Source organism: Tenrec ecaudatus, chromosome 2 (genome assembly GCF_050624435.1).
Source record: "Tenrec ecaudatus isolate mTenEca1 chromosome 2, mTenEca1.hap1, whole genome shotgun sequence".
Classification (NCBI taxonomy): domain Eukaryota; kingdom Metazoa; phylum Chordata; class Mammalia; order Afrosoricida; family Tenrecidae; genus Tenrec; species Tenrec ecaudatus.
In genome coordinates this window covers 274,212,942-274,231,054 of record NC_134531.1, presented here as the reverse complement: position 1 = coordinate 274,231,054, position 18,113 = coordinate 274,212,942, and the positions used below count along the sequence as shown (strand labels likewise).

At 36.8% G+C, this 18,113-nt stretch overlaps 1 non-coding gene and 1 pseudogene across 1 annotated transcript; both read left to right on the top strand.

Moving 5' to 3' along the window:
- Window positions 1-4,203: 4,203 nt before the first annotated feature.
- On the top strand, window positions 4,204-4,337 carry LOC142441611 (small nucleolar RNA SNORA51). The gene has a single exon (XR_012782976.1). It is a non-coding gene; the product is annotated as a small nucleolar RNA SNORA51 (small nucleolar RNA).
- An 11,134-nt stretch (window positions 4,338-15,471) lies between these two features.
- On the top strand, window positions 15,472-15,639 carry LOC142441855 (U2 spliceosomal RNA; annotated as a pseudogene).
- The last annotated feature ends 2,474 nt before the right edge of the window (window positions 15,640-18,113 follow it).

The following is an 18,113-nucleotide window of genomic DNA, read 5'->3' as shown; positions in this document are numbered from 1 at the left end:
ACGACTCCTGTGAAATCATTTTCTAAACCTTGGCATCTTCTCTCTTGTAGAAAATAAACTTTTGAAGAGTGGTCTAATAGATACCTCATAAATAATAATCTATATTATTAAAAGCAGTACCAGAGGGTCTTATAAAAATTAAATTAAAATGTAATAATTCTATATATACATATTTATTTATTTCAATATAAAGTTTAATAGAAAGGTTACTTTAGCCTAATATAACTGTTATTTTCCAATTTAAGTGCCATCAAATGCCTGGCAGGTTTGTAAACATTAAGAGTTATTAAATCTATATCTAAAAAACATAAGAGCAATATGAACACATAAATAAACTTCTCAGTAGAGAGAAGTCAGAATGAGCCACATCAGGGCCATGATTCCCTTAAGATTTCTCATATAAAACTCAGGTAAAGCTGTCAGTGTTGACTTAGAGGAATGAGCGGGAACCTTGTTTAGGTGGAGAAGGACTCTTTGGTCCTTTCCCAGGCATTCTTCTGCTGAAACTTTGCCTCTTTTTCAAAATATTTTCATGGTAAGGAGTTATTATTGTTCCTTGACCCCTCAGATAATCAGTGATCCTTGAGGTTCCCAAAGATCTGTCTGCTTTCACGTTGACTGGACCATTCTACCTCTTGGTAGCCGTTACATGTGTGTTGTTTTCAGGATCATGCTGGTAAGGTGATGTTTCCTCACCTGTTACAATTTGTTTTAACGAGAAATGCATTTGAATCTTGATCTCACTTGTTTAAAATTTTCAGACTATTTTTTTGTTGCATACAGCAACCATTTTGTCGTCCATGGTGTAATAGTGGTACTCAACTTTAATTTTTCAGTCATAATTCTGTAAGATGAACTAATGGAAATATCTGTGGGGTTAGCTCTTGTTTCTGCTGTTAAAGTTGTTCCTCTTATGTTAGGAACTGAACAAGATCGTCCTTCAAAAATAGATGTAGATGGTTTGCCACTGAGAATTTCATCTTCAACATTGACTCATCCTTTCTATCCATTTGTAAATTGCTGAGTTCTTTGGAATATTGTCCCCTTACATTTCTTTGGAAAGCATCAGTGATTTCACCATTATTCTACCATGTTGGATAATAATTTTATGCTTGCTTTGGCTTCAATTTTAGTCAAATTCTTGTTGTCATAGGGGTTCTTTGCAAATTGATGTCATATCCTTCTTAGTGCCTCAAGTTAGATTTGTTCAGACACATTATAATAAGGCAGTGCTAGTTTGTTTTGGTGCAAATACTTTTGGAAATTTATGCTTATTATTTTTTTTTATAATTTGGGCTTTCCATGAACTTTTAAAATTTGTAATAATTTTCATTATTCTTGTTTTGTTCCCTTCATCTTATATGAAACGTCTAAATATTATTGAGGACACTTGTAAATGAGATTTACTCTTTTGCTATCTAATATGGCACAAGTTGACAAGTGGAGAAAATCTTATGTTTTTACATTTTAACAAAGACTACTTATTTTCCTTGAGATGTTTGTGAGTCAGTTGTAACACTATTCTAAAATTACTCCGTTTACTCTGTGGGATTTCCCTCCATAATTACATTTTAGACTTCTGAATAAAATTTGAGCAAAAGTCCTCTTGCTTTCTTGTTTGCCCAGTCAAGACCCCATTTATGTTTCCTGCAAATAAAATAATAATTTGTATTTATTGCATGCATCCCTTTTCACTTTCTAAAGGAACTATGGTGACCTAGTGGTTATATGTTGATCTGCTAACCATAGGATAAGCAGTTTAAAACCTCTAGCTTCTTGGAGGGAGGCAGACAGGACTTTCTCCTTCCAGAAAGAGTTAGAATCTCTGACCCACGGCGGCAGTTCTTCTCTGTCCTTTCAGGATGCTAAAGCATGCTTTGGTAGCACTGAGCTGTGGTTTTTCTTGGTTTTTCACTTTCAAAAGAGCCCTAGTGGCATAATGTGTCCTATATATCAGCCTGCTGGCTTTCACATCAGCCGTTAATACCCACCTGGCAACTATTTGGGAGAAAGATGAGGCTCTCTGCTTTGGTCAAGATTTTACAGCCTAGGGAGCTCCACGGAGTACTTTGACTCTCTCTTATAGGGTCACGTGGAGTAAGGATAGACTGGATGGCAGTGAGTTTGATTTGGTTTTAGATATTCACTTTCGGTAGTACTCTGGTTTGGATGATAAATTATTTGGTTATCCTATTGAGGGAAGGGAGTATCGGGTCATGAAAAGGAAAGCTATTCAAAAATATTTTTGAGCGTCAAAGTATACCACGTTCTTTTACATCATTTGTAAATTCAATAAACCTTCATTGTGTAATATCGGTCCTGATCACCGTGTTAGACTTTGAATAAAGGTAGTAATAAAGCATTATATCACCTCCCAAAGCAAGTAGACTCCAATAACACATCGTGTCTTCCAAAACACTAAGGCTCTTAGATAAACACTTGTTAGTTGCAATTTTAAAAATCTGACTTCTTTGATTTTAGTCTAATTTAAAGTGGTTTTCCTTTTCAAATAAGTATAATTGAGAAGTATGTTTCATTTTTAAATATTCCTGATTGTTGCTGAAAATTACTGAATGTCTCCTATTTTTTGACCATTGTTTTCATTAGGCTGTTAAATCCTTGAGGATAGAAATTGTCATGTTAACTTTTAATTTTTTTCCTGAACCTGTGTCAGTGTATGCCACAACATAGTAATTTAATAGTCACTCAATTACTTTATATCAATTAATTCCTAAATGAAAGGCCAATAAAAAGTTTGACCTTCTTTTAATACGATCTTCCAGGAAGAAAAACTATGATTTATCACCCAGAGAGTGAAAGTTTTCTTATGAGTTTTAACTCCTGCAGTCACTTCCTTTCTTCAGTCGGCATATTCATTTCTAGATCATAATTATATTTTCAAACATCATTTCTAATCAATGACTAGGCCTGACTTGGGCCACAAACACAAAATTAAAAAAAACCAAAAAACCATTTCATAGGTACATAGAGCAACTGGAAACACAGAGTATCCAGGACAGATGACTCCTTCAGGTCCAGTGGTGAGAGTGGTGATGCCTGGAGGGTGGAGGGAAGGTGGGGTTGAGAGGGGGAACTGATTACAAGAATCTACGTATAGCCTCCTCCCAGGGGGATGGGCAGCAGAGAAGAGGGCGGGGGGGAGACATCAGGCAGTGTAAAATATGACAAAATAATAATAATTTATGAATGATGAAGGGTTCATGAGGTAGGGGGTAGTGGGAAGGGAGGGGGAAAATGAGCAGCAGATATTAAGGGCTCAAGTAGAAGGCAAGTGTTTTGAGAATGATGATGGCAACAAATGTACATATGTTCTTGACACAGTGGATGCACGTATGGATTGTGATAAGAATTTTAGAGCCCCTAATAAAGTGATTAAAAAGAACAAACCCAAAAAAAACATTTCTATGTGAGTTGATTTGGACTGGCATCCTTCTTAAATCCTTTCTTTAATCTATTGTGGAATGTCTGTCTCTTTGTATGGCAAATATCTGTTAGTACATTTCTTTCTGGGTTTTTTTGTTTGTTTATTTGTTTTAATCTTCTCCAGAACATCATGGCTTCTTTTTGTTTGTTCTACTGTTTATTGTTTGACATATAAGCATTACTATGCTTGAATAAAAGCTAAGCATTCAATTTGCTTTCTTCTGTTGCTGAATTTTCTGGTGGCTTGCCTTTAAACAGCATTACCTCCTCGTTGGCCTCATCAATTTCTTTCCAGTGTCATCAGTGGGTCATGCACTCATGCTCAACCCCGGGTTCCTATGCAATCAAAACTCTTCTGCATCCACACCAGGTTTATATGCAGGTTCCATGTCACGTAGTCATTACTGATATGAATAACACCTCCAGAGGCAGAAATAGGAAAATATTTACATTAATTATATACAATGCAACATTTATGCTCTGCTATCAATTTTATTCCCGCTTGCATTTGTATAGCAAATGACTATTCATCTGGAATATGTCTGACCCATGACATCTTGGTTTGACATTTGCAGGTATTCTCTCTCTAAAATTTCTTGCCGTTCATTTAAATTCATATAAAGACTTCATAACCTCTTTACAAGTCAAACAAACCAGCACAACCTCAAGATTATTGTTTTAAATTATATTTAATTTTAATTAATTAAATCGCCATGATTTTTCACACTAGGGTCATTATGTCACTTAAAATATTTTGATTGCCTCCTTGTGCTTACCACAGGCTGTGCTCTTTCACTGACTGTACAGGAAAAGGAGGCAAAGTAAGTGCCCTGCACACACCTCAACCCAAGCCCTGTCTGTGCCTGGTTTGCATTGTGAACGGGGCAACATGGCAAAAAAAATAATTGATTAATTATTTATTTTTAAAATTTTTGTTGACATATAATTTACATAACATACAATTCAATATTTAAAAACATTTTCAATTTTTGTATCAATTATCATTAGTTTCCTATTTTGCTCCAACCCTACTGGTCATAACCCTTAGAGAATATTGAACTAGTTGCTGTCTCTGTGGATCTACTTATTCTGAGTGTCATATAAAGAAAATTATTCAAGTAAAAACAAAATAAAATGGACAATTAAAAAAACTGTTAAATTTTACCCTAAATATATCTATAGTAATCCACATATGCACCCTGTCTGGGGACAAGACTACTCACACTCTTGGTCAATGGGCCTATGGAATTTGATGGAGACTTCGTCAATTTAGAGGCTCTGAAAATGGATTTTTGGTTTTACTGTCACTCATAGCTTTCTGCAAATAATGTGCTCAGATTTTAATATCTCATACCATCTCCCCCTTATCTTAGATTTTATTGTTAATAATTATTTGATTGCCCTGGTTAGTGTACTTCTGTGCAGAGTTAGCTGATACTTGACTTAGATGACCATTTTTTTTAAGACAAGCCTGCAAGATTCCAGGTGTTAATCATTTCAATAGCCAAGCACCATCTAATTTCTTCGCCACACATTGTTATAGTACCCATATCACCAGTGATCTCTAATTGAGGGCAAATATCTCTTAGTGCTGCTACATCATAGGAACGGATTCTTATAAGATTAGGACTTACAATGAAGTGCAAGCTCAAAATCCATTTATATAGTTACAGTTTACAAAGGCCCCTCCCTTGTCTACTTAAGATATAGCATTATCATTTTATTTGAAAATATTATAAACAATCCCAATGAAGCATACAGAAATTCTATTAATAATATCATTAATTTAGCCAATGGTATAGAATGTAAAATAGTGCCGAGCAAAGGAATGAATACTTGTTTAGAACAACTTTTTAGAGGAAAATGGATTGAAAATCTAAGTGACTGGAGACTGTTTACACAAACGATGAGGGTTGGAGTTAGGGCAAAACTTTCAATGGCAATTAGTCACTAAACCAGCACTATACCTACTAGATTAAGACATGTCATAATAAATCAAATAGAGTATTAAAATAGGAAATATATTATAAAATATATTATAAATATATTATAGTGCTAAGTTGTCAATATTGGCCTCATTAAATAAGAGATTTTACCCAAAGTTCAATGACCTCCAAATCCACAGCTTGGGACAGCAGTCATCTATCTGCTTCTTAAACTTTCCTGCCTTAAAATCCAATGATATAGTTGATTCCTTTAATCTGCTACAGCTGAGTTCAAGGTAAATTCCAGTTCACTTAGTGGGGCTTCCAAAGTGGACGCTTCTTGTGTGGCCCATGAAGAATGCTGTGCTCCTTGAAGGGACATACTCTAAAGCTCCAGATTCTATAGCATGCAGTCTTGGTCACCCTGGGCTGGACAGATCAAAGAGCCTGCTTAGGAACATAATATAGTGTGAATTCTTTCATTGGGGATTGATATAAAGTGTTTCCCCAAATTGGGTTCTTCTGCTAAGTTTACTCCCCAACAAAATCACCTTCTCTGAGACAGACATGCCAACTCCTGACCCTGGACTTGATTAAGCATCCAAGTTCCCAGAACCCAATTGTAGGAGTGTCTCGTCATGTGGGGTGACTGTGGGTGATGCTCTATGGCAGAAACACCTCGGTCTTCTCCCTCTCCTATAACACTAGAAACTGAACCCATCTGTGATAAGTCCTGTTCTGAGGACGTGGCTTTGAAAATGAACAAATAAGGAAGTGATATATGGATAGCAAGCATTAAGCACACCTACCATCTCCTTGATTGGGAGACTGGGTTAGAAGATTATATGGATCATTTGTATTATTTAATGATACCCACTTATGATGACAGTTGACTTGTTGGGATACCGTATGAATTATCAGGGTTTGGAGGCATTAGATTGGCCTTATATTGTAGCCCCCCCCCCATAAAAGGCAATCATTTTAATGTAGCTCCTTATCCCTTAGGTCTGTGAATGTAGTTCAAAACGCGATGCCAACAGCCATTAACTGTGGCTGACGGACAGTAGTGTTTTTATTCTTTGACTTGTAACTTCAAAAGGTAAAATAATCATAGGAGAAAAATAATAGGAAAAAGCTCTAATGATAACCCCCAAACAGCCAATTTAATTGCCTTTATAATGAATAGAATTACTGTTATAATTAGCAAAGCTTCATGTTGTTTGATTATTAAAGAACCTTTTTTTCCCCCCACACCTTTGGGGAGGGAAGATTGAATCATTAAAGAAAAAACACTTTAAAAGTAATGATACAGTCACAATCATTTGCACAAAACTTCCTTTCTGCGCTATACTAATAAAAATAACCAAAGGGAAGAGTGCACACAAGCAAATATTCCAGAAACTCTGACGCTGAAACCTTTTCTGTACTGGTTGATATTATGAGTGTAATTAATTATGACTAAATAGATGACTCAACACTTTGAAGCAGTCTTAGGTAGCAGATTTACCCAATGCAATGCATCTCTTGCCTGCTGCTTACAAGAGCATTTAATGTGGAGCCAAACAAGACAAAATTCTTAACTAAGTCAATCTTTTCACCATTTATGATGATGTTATGTATTGGTCTACTTGTGAGCGCTTCGGTTTGCCTTGCATTGAGTTGGGTTCCACACTAAAGGCTGTAGTCCTCGGTCTTCATCAGCAAGAGCTTCCAGTCCTCCTCACTTCTAGCAAGCAAAATTCTGCCACCTGCATTTCACAGGTTCTTAATAAGCTTCCCTCCAGTCCTGATGCTGAGTTCTTCATATGACAATACAACTCATATCCAAACCATAGCATTTTCTAATCATCCCATACACCTTCAAAGTTAGACATGCAAAGAGGAACACAGAGTAAAAAAAAGATGCATTTGATTTCTGGTCATGTCAAGGATTTGAGAGTATCATGGACTGCCATAAAACCCTAACTCTGTCTTGGATTAAGTATAGCCAGAATGCTTCTTAGAGGCAAGCATGGCAAGGCTTTATCTCATGTGCTTTGGACATGTTGGCAGGAGAGACCAGTCCCTCGTGATGGACATCGTGAGGCAGAAAAACATTGGAGGCCCTCGACACGATGGATTGACCCAGTGGCGGCAACAACGGGCTCCAACATGAGAACAGTTGTGAGCATGGGGCAGGACTGAGCGGTGTTTCAGTTCTGTTGTCCATAGAGATGCGCCAGTCAGAGCCCATTGGGCAGCCCCTGAGACTAACAACAAACAGATGAATGTAAATATAAAGAACAAACATCCTCATCATTTTCTTCCTCTTGCCTTAAAACAATGCAAACAATTCCTTTTTGAAAAATATAGTTGAGGTAGGAAACAATATTCCTTTTTATTCACACATTAGTAAGTACCAGACATTATTATTGTGTATACAAAATTTCCTTTTTGAAGTATGTTTATTATAATAGCCTTATAGAGGTCATGCCAGGTATACAGTAATTTAAAAAACCTGACAATTCAGAGTCTTTAAGTGTGAAAGGAATCTATAACATAAATATGAAATCCTTTTCCCCTTCTCATTTTCAAAACAACAACAGGAACAAGAAATCAGTGTCTATTTTCTTACAGAAAAGGGAGGGAAAAATCATTCAGAACATATTTTCAGTGTCCTATGTCACCTCATTCTGAACGCCATATTCAATACTCTAGTGTAAAAACATGGCTTCATATCACAAGTGATCCTAGACCAAGTGCAAAACAAAAAGACTGAAACTGAATAAGGAAAACAATATTGTGGACAGACATACAGTATATATATATATATATATATATATATATATATATTTAACACAGCGAAGTAGGGTCACCCTCCTGTTCCCAGCACTGGACCTGTTCCTTGTTTAACAAAGTAACTGAAAACACTTAGCTCTTTAAGATCCAGAAGGAAGAGTGAGCAAGAAGATGTAGTCTGTTGACATGAAATGTAATTATTTGTGTTTTGTTGGGAATAGACTAACTCAAGACTTGGCTGTGCTTCAAAGAAGCTGCCTTGGTAGGGAGAAAGTAAGGAAGGCACACTCTTGGAACTGATAGCCAGATATTCATGTAAAAATATACTTATGGTGTTTTAATAAAATTATAAGAGATATACAATATGTTGGATTTTCTGTTCCAATTAAGTATCAAGGTCTAATGTACAGAAGTGAGAAATTTGGTGGCAGAGCTAGAAAGGAAATTGAAGTCTAAAACACTGCTCTTCACCGTGATGTGCCCAGGCACTGGGCCAAGCCGAAGATCGCAGGCAACATATGTGCGCCTCTCCCTGTGTGAATGGCGGGTTCAATGTAACTGAAGCGACTGGGCTTGTGGGAAGGCTGCTAGATCCTTTTTGCTTGATCTCAGTGTCGGATGGCTCTTCCTACTAGAAATCTCTCTCAGAGGAATCAACCTTTGCTGTAAAACAAAACAAAGCAACAACAGCAATGACCACAGCAGCTCAGCATGACTACTATCAGTTTCCATCATTTAGTTCTCAGCTCACAAGAAGAGCTAACAGTGGCGATGGCAGGCACATTGGGTGAGTCTGCACTTAGGCATCAATTGTCCCCAGTGCCCCAAAACCATCTTCCTTCTGTCTCCAGAGTGCTGAAGGATTATTCATTCCCTTACAGACAACTTGCTGCTCATGCCCACCGGGAGTGGACATTCCGCCCTCCCCAGGCCCTGTAACGTCCACCACATGGAGCTTTGCCATGTGTGAGCAATTCGCGGGCACTCAGTAGCTCTTGGTAACACTCTCTAGGAAGTCAATTAAAGATATCAGGGGGCAAGGGGCGGCCTGTTTTTCTTTGACTAACAGGCATTTGAAGAGTTGAAGATGGATGGTCAAAAACAAGGGACTTTTGGTCTAAGGAACTAAACCACCTCTGATTGACATCATCTTGCCTATCAATATTTTCTCTTTTCTGTTTGTGGTTTTTCTTTATATAATTCTGAAATAAATTGTTTTCATCTTTCAACAGCAACAGCTACACCATATTAAATACTAGACATTCAACATGACAAATGACCAAAAGATTACTTAGCCTTTTAGAAATCTAATGGGAGAGAAATAACACATTAGAGCACAATATAGTTCTGAACTAAAAAGGAATGGATTTTAGATTTAAAAATCTGCGTTTTCAACTAAAATGGACGGGGTCTCATCGCTATGAATGATGCATAAACAAATTGCTTGGCATTCCAATTGACCTCTCATACCAGACAATTAAAATTCACAAAATATAATAATCCCCTAATTTTAGTTACTCCTGTGTATCAAATATTTGTTGTTGGTGGTGTTGTTATGGTTGCCAGTAAGTCTGTTCTGATTTCTGGGCACCCCATGCTTGTGTGTGGAGAACACGCTTCTTAGGCTGCTACCTTTCAGGACTAAGGCACTATGCTTGTCTTCTGAGTGGACATGGACCACAGGTCTTCTAGCTCAGTCAAGTGCATTCTGTGCACCCAGCAGCCTCCACCTGATCCTAATGGTAAAATGGCACACACTTGCCAGAATAAACTCTCTATAGATAACTGGATAACTAACTATTATGATGTTACTTAGATTTTAAACATATGAATGATTTTGTGATGTTGGATGTTACTGGAAAAGATAACCCTAAAAGTAAATGTATAGTTATTGTTTTTAAATTTACATAAATAAAACTTAAACCATCAGAACCACTGAGCCAAACTAATGAACCAAATGTTCAATCCAGATTAATCATGCTTAGTAAGTGATATTTTGCCAAGAAAATATATTTTCACACTACATTAAATATCCTATTGAATGTTGTGACTTAAAATACAATTGAATTAGTATTATAATTGAGATAGGTTTATTCTTGTGTGTTATATTTTCATACTTACTCATAGGACACTTCACTATGGGGAGAATTATACTTGGAAAGGGACGCAATATAAGTTTAAGCATCTCTTTCTGAGTAGGTTAAATCATGAAAATGAGTGAATACTTGCTCTTGCCAGGTATGCGCTAAATACTAAAATTGCTTTCCTTTAACGTCATTCCCACCCTAGGTGGAGGCCACCATTCTCCTCACTTAGAGATGAATAAGAGGGATAGCTTCCCAAGGGTAACTAGCACACCCCATATCTCATGTAATGACATTCATCAAGCCATGTCTGCCTAACCTCCAGACAGGAGTGAATGGTAGAAGATGAAGGACTTTATGTATAAGGGTCATTGTGAATCTACATATAACCTCGATGATTACATCGCATTGTTCATTCCCCAGCATATGGGGCCCTGGTGGCATAGTGGTTACACTTTGGGGCGGTGAGCTATAAGATCAGCAGTTCGATACCATAAGCCACTCCTTGGGAAAAAGTCATTTTTCTTGCTCCTGCAGGAGAAAGGGTGAGTTACAGTCTTAGAAACTCACAGGCGCCAATCTGCTCTGTTCTATAGGGTCTCTGTAAATCGGCATCGACTCGATAGCAGTGAGTGGCTTTGGAGGATAGTTACATATCTATTGTAATAGTATAGCAAACAAAAATAGAATTATCACTGACCTTAGGTACTATTGTTGCATGCAGTTGCTAAATATTATGGGGTGGGGCAGTAAGGATGACAATATTAGGGGTTCAAGATTGCTGTCAGAAGAAGCGGCAGTAGTTCATTGTGTGGAAATTCATCTATGTTAAACTGATCAGCAATTCACTTGCTGTTAACTTTTATTCCATTCTCTATGAAAAAGGCAAGTATAAGGAATCAAACTCACATAAGAGATTTATTCAGAGAAGCAAGTGTCATCATAGCTTTTGAATTAAAAATAGATTTAACCTAATTCCGGAAGTCACAATCTCACAGCATGATACCATAAGTAATTATAATGAATACCTTAGTCACCAAGAAAATATGAAACTATTTTGGATATACTTTGATTTTTAAGTGAAGAAATCAGGAAAAATATCTGTATTACCTAAGTTTCTCTCACACCATTTAAAAGAAAACTTTTTATTATGAATTGAGGAAGGGTTTACAAAGCAGATTATCAGTGTTACTTACATTCAATAATTCATAGACATTTGTTTCAGAACGTTCATTGTAATCCCCTCTATACAACACTGCTCTCCCCACTTTCTGTCTCTCACCTGCACGCCAACTTCTGAAACTCATCCCTCTGAGCCTTGTCCTTGGACAAGGGCTGCCCCCCTTGATCTCAAATGCCTTATTATTCTATGGCGTACATACTTTGTAGATTTATCTGTGGTTTGGCTGAATATTGAGCCCCTGAAGTGAGTTCAGCTTTAGATGTGAAGTGGAACTAAAGTGGATAGTTTTGGGGGGTTCTACCAGTCTCTTATCTGACAAGGGATTTAGAGCTCTTTCGTGATTTTGAGTTATCTTCCATGTTTTTTTTTCTCCCCTTCTACCGAGAATCATCTAATGTGATCCATTTTGGAGTGGGTGTCATTGGTGGGGGTAGCTGGGCACCAACTAGGCCTTTGGGTTCAGGATAAGGGCGACTAATGACTGTGTGGTTCATTGGGCTCACTGTTTTCATGTTTGTTTACCAAATTTTCATCACGGTCCTGTCCTCCCGGTGGAGGGAAAGTAAGAGTGGAGCTGTAGATGACCGCTCATCCACAAGCTTTGTAAAGCCCACTTGCTAACCACTAAAGTTGGTTGTTGGGCTGTTATGCTCACTGATCTAGGTGCTTCCTGAGACTCTGGTCTTAAACTCCCAGGTGTAGAGTCACCCCCTCAAGGTGTTTGCTCAGGTCTGAGAAATTTTCTTAAATGTGTCCTTAGTATGCTCCACCACATGCATGGATTTTTTTTTTTGCATAAAAGGAGAAAAAAATCAATGTAAAAATCACCTTGTGGGGTTACTCCCAGTTATCCTCTCACACCCATTAAGATTATGTGCCTATTAAACATCTGTTCATAGATCACTTTTTTCCTGATTGTGTGTATCAAAGCATTTGTCTCTGTTTTCTTTAACTCTGCTCTCCTCTTGGCATCATACCATTTTGAAAGTATAAATTCGATAATCAAAGAAATGTACCTTAAATTCCAAGGACTATTAGTTATTAACTGGATGAACATGAGCATCTCAGAACACTATGTCTTTGTTCATAAGCTTCCTTTCCCAACATATGCAAAAATATTGATAAAGTGGTTCATACTATACTACTACCCTACCACAAAATTAAGATGAAAGAAAGATTGAGACAGAGGAGAGAGAGGTGGGGGGAAGAGGAGGAGGAGAAAAAGGGAGGAAGGAAGGAAGGAAGAAAGGGAGGGAGGGAGGAAGGAATCCTTCAAAGTTCATGATTGTGCTAAGCAGTGATACAGGGGCTTAACTTTTTTTGAACAGTTGAATGATGTGACATTTATGAGTTTTTCCTTGAAAATGAGACCCTGCTAGTATTACATCTCACGATGATACTTCACAAAACAAAATCTTTATTGAGACAAAGGACAACTAACTTCCCATCATTTTATTTATTACAGTCAAGGATTAGACCTACATCAAGGATTTAGGGAACTTTCTGCTAAGAATACACATGCAATAGCCAATTGTATCTAATTTGGTTGATAGTAAAAATGGAAATTATTTATCTACTCATTCAAAAATACTATTATGTACTTAGTAAAGGAGCACCATTGACACAATGTTTAAATGTCAGGCTGCGGCTAGCAGTTGAAGCTCAGCAACCATTGAGAGGAGAAACGCCTGACTGATTGACTCTGCTAATGTTTACAGCGTAGGGAGCCCTGTAGGAGCGTTTGTCTCTGTCTGTAGGTTCAAAATGAGCAAAAACTGACTGACAGCTCATGATAACATGCTTCCTAAGGATCGCTGGTGTCACAGTGGTTAAAGCAGTGGCTGCCAGCCAAAATATCATTAGATGGAATTCATCAGCTGCTCTGTAGGGGAAATATGTGATTATCTATCTCATAAAAATGTACATCCTTGGCAGCCCTATGGGGGGAGTTCTATTCTACCTTTGAGAGTTTCTGTGAGTGGGAAACAACTTGACAGCAGTGAATTTTTGTTGTTGTTTTTAATGAAGCTTCATGAATATCATACTGGATGCTGGGGATGCTACAGTAAGTAAATATATATTTGGTAGGTGGCTTTGTGGAGCTAGCTTACATACCCTTTAAGACAAGTGGATTATAAAGAAACAAATTACATGAGTAATTGTATGTATTTGTGCTATATGCAAAATAGAGTGATACTATATGTGTGATCTATCAGCTACCCAAGTCTTGGTTTGTGATTACAAAGGAAACTTAAAGGAGTGGCACGCATGCAGAGATATTATGACTGACAAGGAAAAGACATGTCTTGGAGAAAATAAACTAACAGGATGACTGAAGAGTGTAGAAATACAAAGTAAAGCAATAATGAATTTTCCACGTTAGACGGGAAGATCCAGTGGGCTGCAGGTCAAAACGTGGGTCATAAGGAATGAAAGGCCTTGTACAGCAAGGCGAGGGTGTGGAGAGTTTTAAGTACAATACAAGACTTAATGTATAATTTCAAAGAGGTTCTTCTTGCTACAGTGCAGAGAATCAATTAGGAAAAACACCAGAGGAAATCAAAATAGAAAGATCATAGAGTGCTGTAATTTTCCATGCAAGAAGTGGTAGCGATGTAGACTTGTTTGAGAGGACTGGAGGTGGAATTAAAAGAGAAAAAGTAGGCAAGGGGCAGGTCTTACAATCATCGAGCCTGAAGTGCGTGTGTGTGTTTGTCACGTGCATGTGTGGAACGAAGAACCAGAGTAACTAACTCTGTTAGGGATGGGTTTATAATGATGTTGTGTTCAAAGTGACCTTGACTGTATTTCAAGATAAGGTAAGTAAGGCAAAGTAAACTAAGGAGAGAAAATGCGGAGAGGCTCCCACAAGACACAGTATGAAAAATATACTTAGATATATTTTATTCAGTGCTTTAATGAGAATTATTATATTATTAAGGGTTTGGTGGAGGAAAATGTCCAGATAGGCATTTTCGGTGTATTAACTTTTTCAGCAAATATTTCTCAAGAACTTATTATTGATACAGTGTTATGAGTGAGACAATGAAACAATTACATCTGTATTGATGACATAATGTAATTTTCAGTTCCAGTATAATTTTCATCATCACCGGGCTCTTAGCAAAGTTATGAGGGATTGGTGTATTAACTAATGAAGGCAGTTAATGTTAACATTTGACTACGATATCCACCATTATCTGGAAATTTCATTTTATATCAGCAGATTGAAGAAGCTCTGACTATGCTAGCATATTTCCAATTATTTTCTGTCTCTCGTATGGCCAGCTTTTCTAATTGTAGAATTCAGCCAGGACTTCTCAATAACAAATATCCTTTTAGCAAATGCATTTTTAATCATTGGTAGCTTGATTTTTTTAAAATCTTTTTATTGAGGACGTGTACAACTCATCAAAATCCATATATCCACCCATTGTGTCAAGCACATTTGTACTTATGTTGCCATCAGCATTTTCTAAAACATTTTCTTTCTACTTGAACCCTTCATATCAGCTCCTTAGTTGTCCCCTCCTTCTCCCCCCTCCCTTTATCGTGAACCCTTGATAATTTATAATTTACTATTATTTTTCATGTCTTACACTGACGGATATATGTCTTCACCCACTTTTCTGTTGTCTGTCCCTCAGAGGGAGGCCTATATGTGGATCATTGTGATCAGTTCCCCCTTTATAACCCACCTTTCCTTTATCCTCTTGTTATTGCTACTCTCATTATTGGTCCTGAGGGGTTTATCTGTCCTGGATTCCCTGTATTTCCAGCTTTTATCTGTACCAGTGTACATCCTCTGGTCTAGACTTATTGAAAGTATACAGGGAGATTTACTTATGCAAATGCATTCATTTTTCCAAAAAATTGGATAATAATAAAGCATTCTTTTACTTTACATCATTTTATATTTAATGAAGTTGTTACCTCTCAGTATGCATTTTAATGAGTTCTAGCTAATATTTTAATTAGTGTACATAATCATAAACCCAAGGATTAGTCAAAATGTAATTACTGGTATTAAGAAAGGTTCAAGAGTTAACTATATTGTATGATTCCTTGGCCTTTTGACTAAGATCAAGGGCAATAACTGGTCTTATCAGTTCAATATCAGATATGTCCTCTACCTGAGGACAATTTAATCAATGGATGTTTGGAACTTGCTCTAGCCATTCCATAGACCTGGCATTGCAGTACCTATAGCAGCGGTTCTTAACTTATGGATCACGACTCCTTGGGGCGGGGGACAGAATGAGCCTTTCACAGGGATCGCCAGATTCATAACAATAGCAAAATTACAGCTATGAAGTAGCAACAAAAATAATTTTATGGCTGGAGGCGTCACCACAACATGAGGAAATGTATTAAAGGGTTGCCGAATTAGGAAGGTTAAGAACCACTGATCTGCAGATATGGTGCAAACTTCCTTCAGGAATAACTAAGAGTTAGTTATATTGTATAAGATGGGATATTATTAATTTTATCTTATATCATCAGCTATCATTCTATAAGAGAAGTTACATTAATAAATTGAATAATGCCATTTTCCTAGCCTGTCAATATATGCATACTTTGTCTCTTTTAAATATTTTAAAATTATTCAAATAATATGAAACAGAATATGTCATATTAAAATGAACTAAATATTTTTATAAATTTTAATAATGTTTGGAATTTTCTCTAAATAGACTTCAAAGAATCCTAACGTAATGACGTTTTTATTTTGAGAAGAATAATCACATTTAATTTCCTTGAGTTACATATTTAAAGTGCATTAACAGACACAACTCATAATTTGTAAGCAATGGAGAGTTTTCCTAAATACATGACATTTTGTCTTTTATAAGATGTTTTTTTTTTAAATTCACACATGTGGGCTTAAGCCATTCCACGGGAGCCAGCCAGCACTATGTGCGTCTTCTGCTTTCCGTTTTGCTCTCTGTTCACTTCTTGCTGAAGACATTGAAGTGGTGTAAGTCCGGATCGAAAAGTAGTCATTTTATTTGTGTCATTTCTGCCCAGTTCAGTGCAGTTCTTTGGCTGAGATTAAATGAAGAGCTATTCTAACACTCAAGTTTTACAAACATCATATCTGTCTCAGAAAAGAAGAGAAAAAAAAAGAAAAGAAAAAAACAATAAGTCATGTTATCCATCAGTTCAAGTTTGCCGCCCTTCTCCAGATATCGTGGTGTCCTTTAGGCTCCATGGTGTTCTTCTCTTAAATAACTTGGTCTCTGAGTGATTCGTTTGACTTTTATAGCTAACTGGAACTTGTTCCCCAGTTTGTTATTATTTACATTTTGAATAATTTTATTGACATTTAATTCATATACCATTCAACTCAATTGCTCACTCATATTGAGAAGAGTTGTGCAATCGGAACTGCCATCAGTTTCAGAATGTTTTCTTTCTTTCTTATACTCATTGTTATTGACTCCCCACTTCCTCCCAACCTCCCCTGCCGTGGCCTCAGGAAATTATTAATCTGGTTACTGTCTCCATAGATTTACCGATGCTGGATTTCATAGACAGAAATACATGCACAACAAAACACAAAACCACTAACAATGACAAAATGGGAAAACCTCAAGAAAAAAGAAAACAAAATATTCAAAACTGGAAAATAATTTAAATGAGTCAAAATGCAGGTCAAATTAAGTGTTACATTTTACCCTAATAACATCAATAGTCTTCTTTTTAGAGACTGGGTTATCATACGTGTTTCCAACTCTTTGATGAAGCCAGCCAAGGTGTGTAGAACAACTTGTAAATACTTTTAGAAAATCCTTCTTTTATTCCTGCATATCATTAGCACTTGGTTAACATACATATTAATTCATTGATTTAAAAGAATTTGCAATAAAATGGGTGAAGTGGATGTAGTAAAAAACGGTCCTCTCTTACTCTACTCTTCACTCTCCAGGCTTGTATCGTTAAGTGTGTATTTGCTTTTTTTTCGATTGTGTCATTCCAGAGACTGTTTTATGTGCACAAAAGCACATTCCAAGCTTTTAAAAAAATAAGTAACTACAGCATGCCATACATACCCTCCCTCGTAAAGATATCATTTTAAGAGAGGTCGGCAGAGACAAGAAGGACCTTCAGTGAGATGGATCGATGCAGTAGCCTTAACAACCTCCAAAAACAAAACAAAATTAAATGAAAAAACCCTGAAACTAGTACAGTCTGACTCATAGCGACCCTAAAGGGCAACCTAAACCTGCCCCATTGGTTTCTGAGACTGTAAATCTTTACAGAAGTAGACGTTTCAGCTTCAATATATCAAAGAAAATAGATATGGCACAGAAACAGAAAATGTTTCGTATTCTGTTATCTAATGAGGTCATTTGGAGTCAGAGAAGTTGATGTCATGTAACAACATGCATCGTCGGCATATTTTAAAAGACATAGAGTGAAGCATATTTGCAATATATTTGCGGTTAATATTTGAACTCAGGTTTTGCCTTTTAATCTTGTGTTTCTGTGCTGGACTTTGGGGAGTTTTTGTTTTCCTACCCCCACCCTTACTGGTGCCTAACCTGAGCTATTCTTTTTCCTTCAGTCTAAAGTTGGGAGAGCTAATCCTTTCTACATTATTTGATTAAAACAAGAAGCTACTTAGTTCATTAATACTGATGGAATATATTCAGATGGATTGATAGCTCCTTGTTAGTTTAACAAAGAAATATTGTT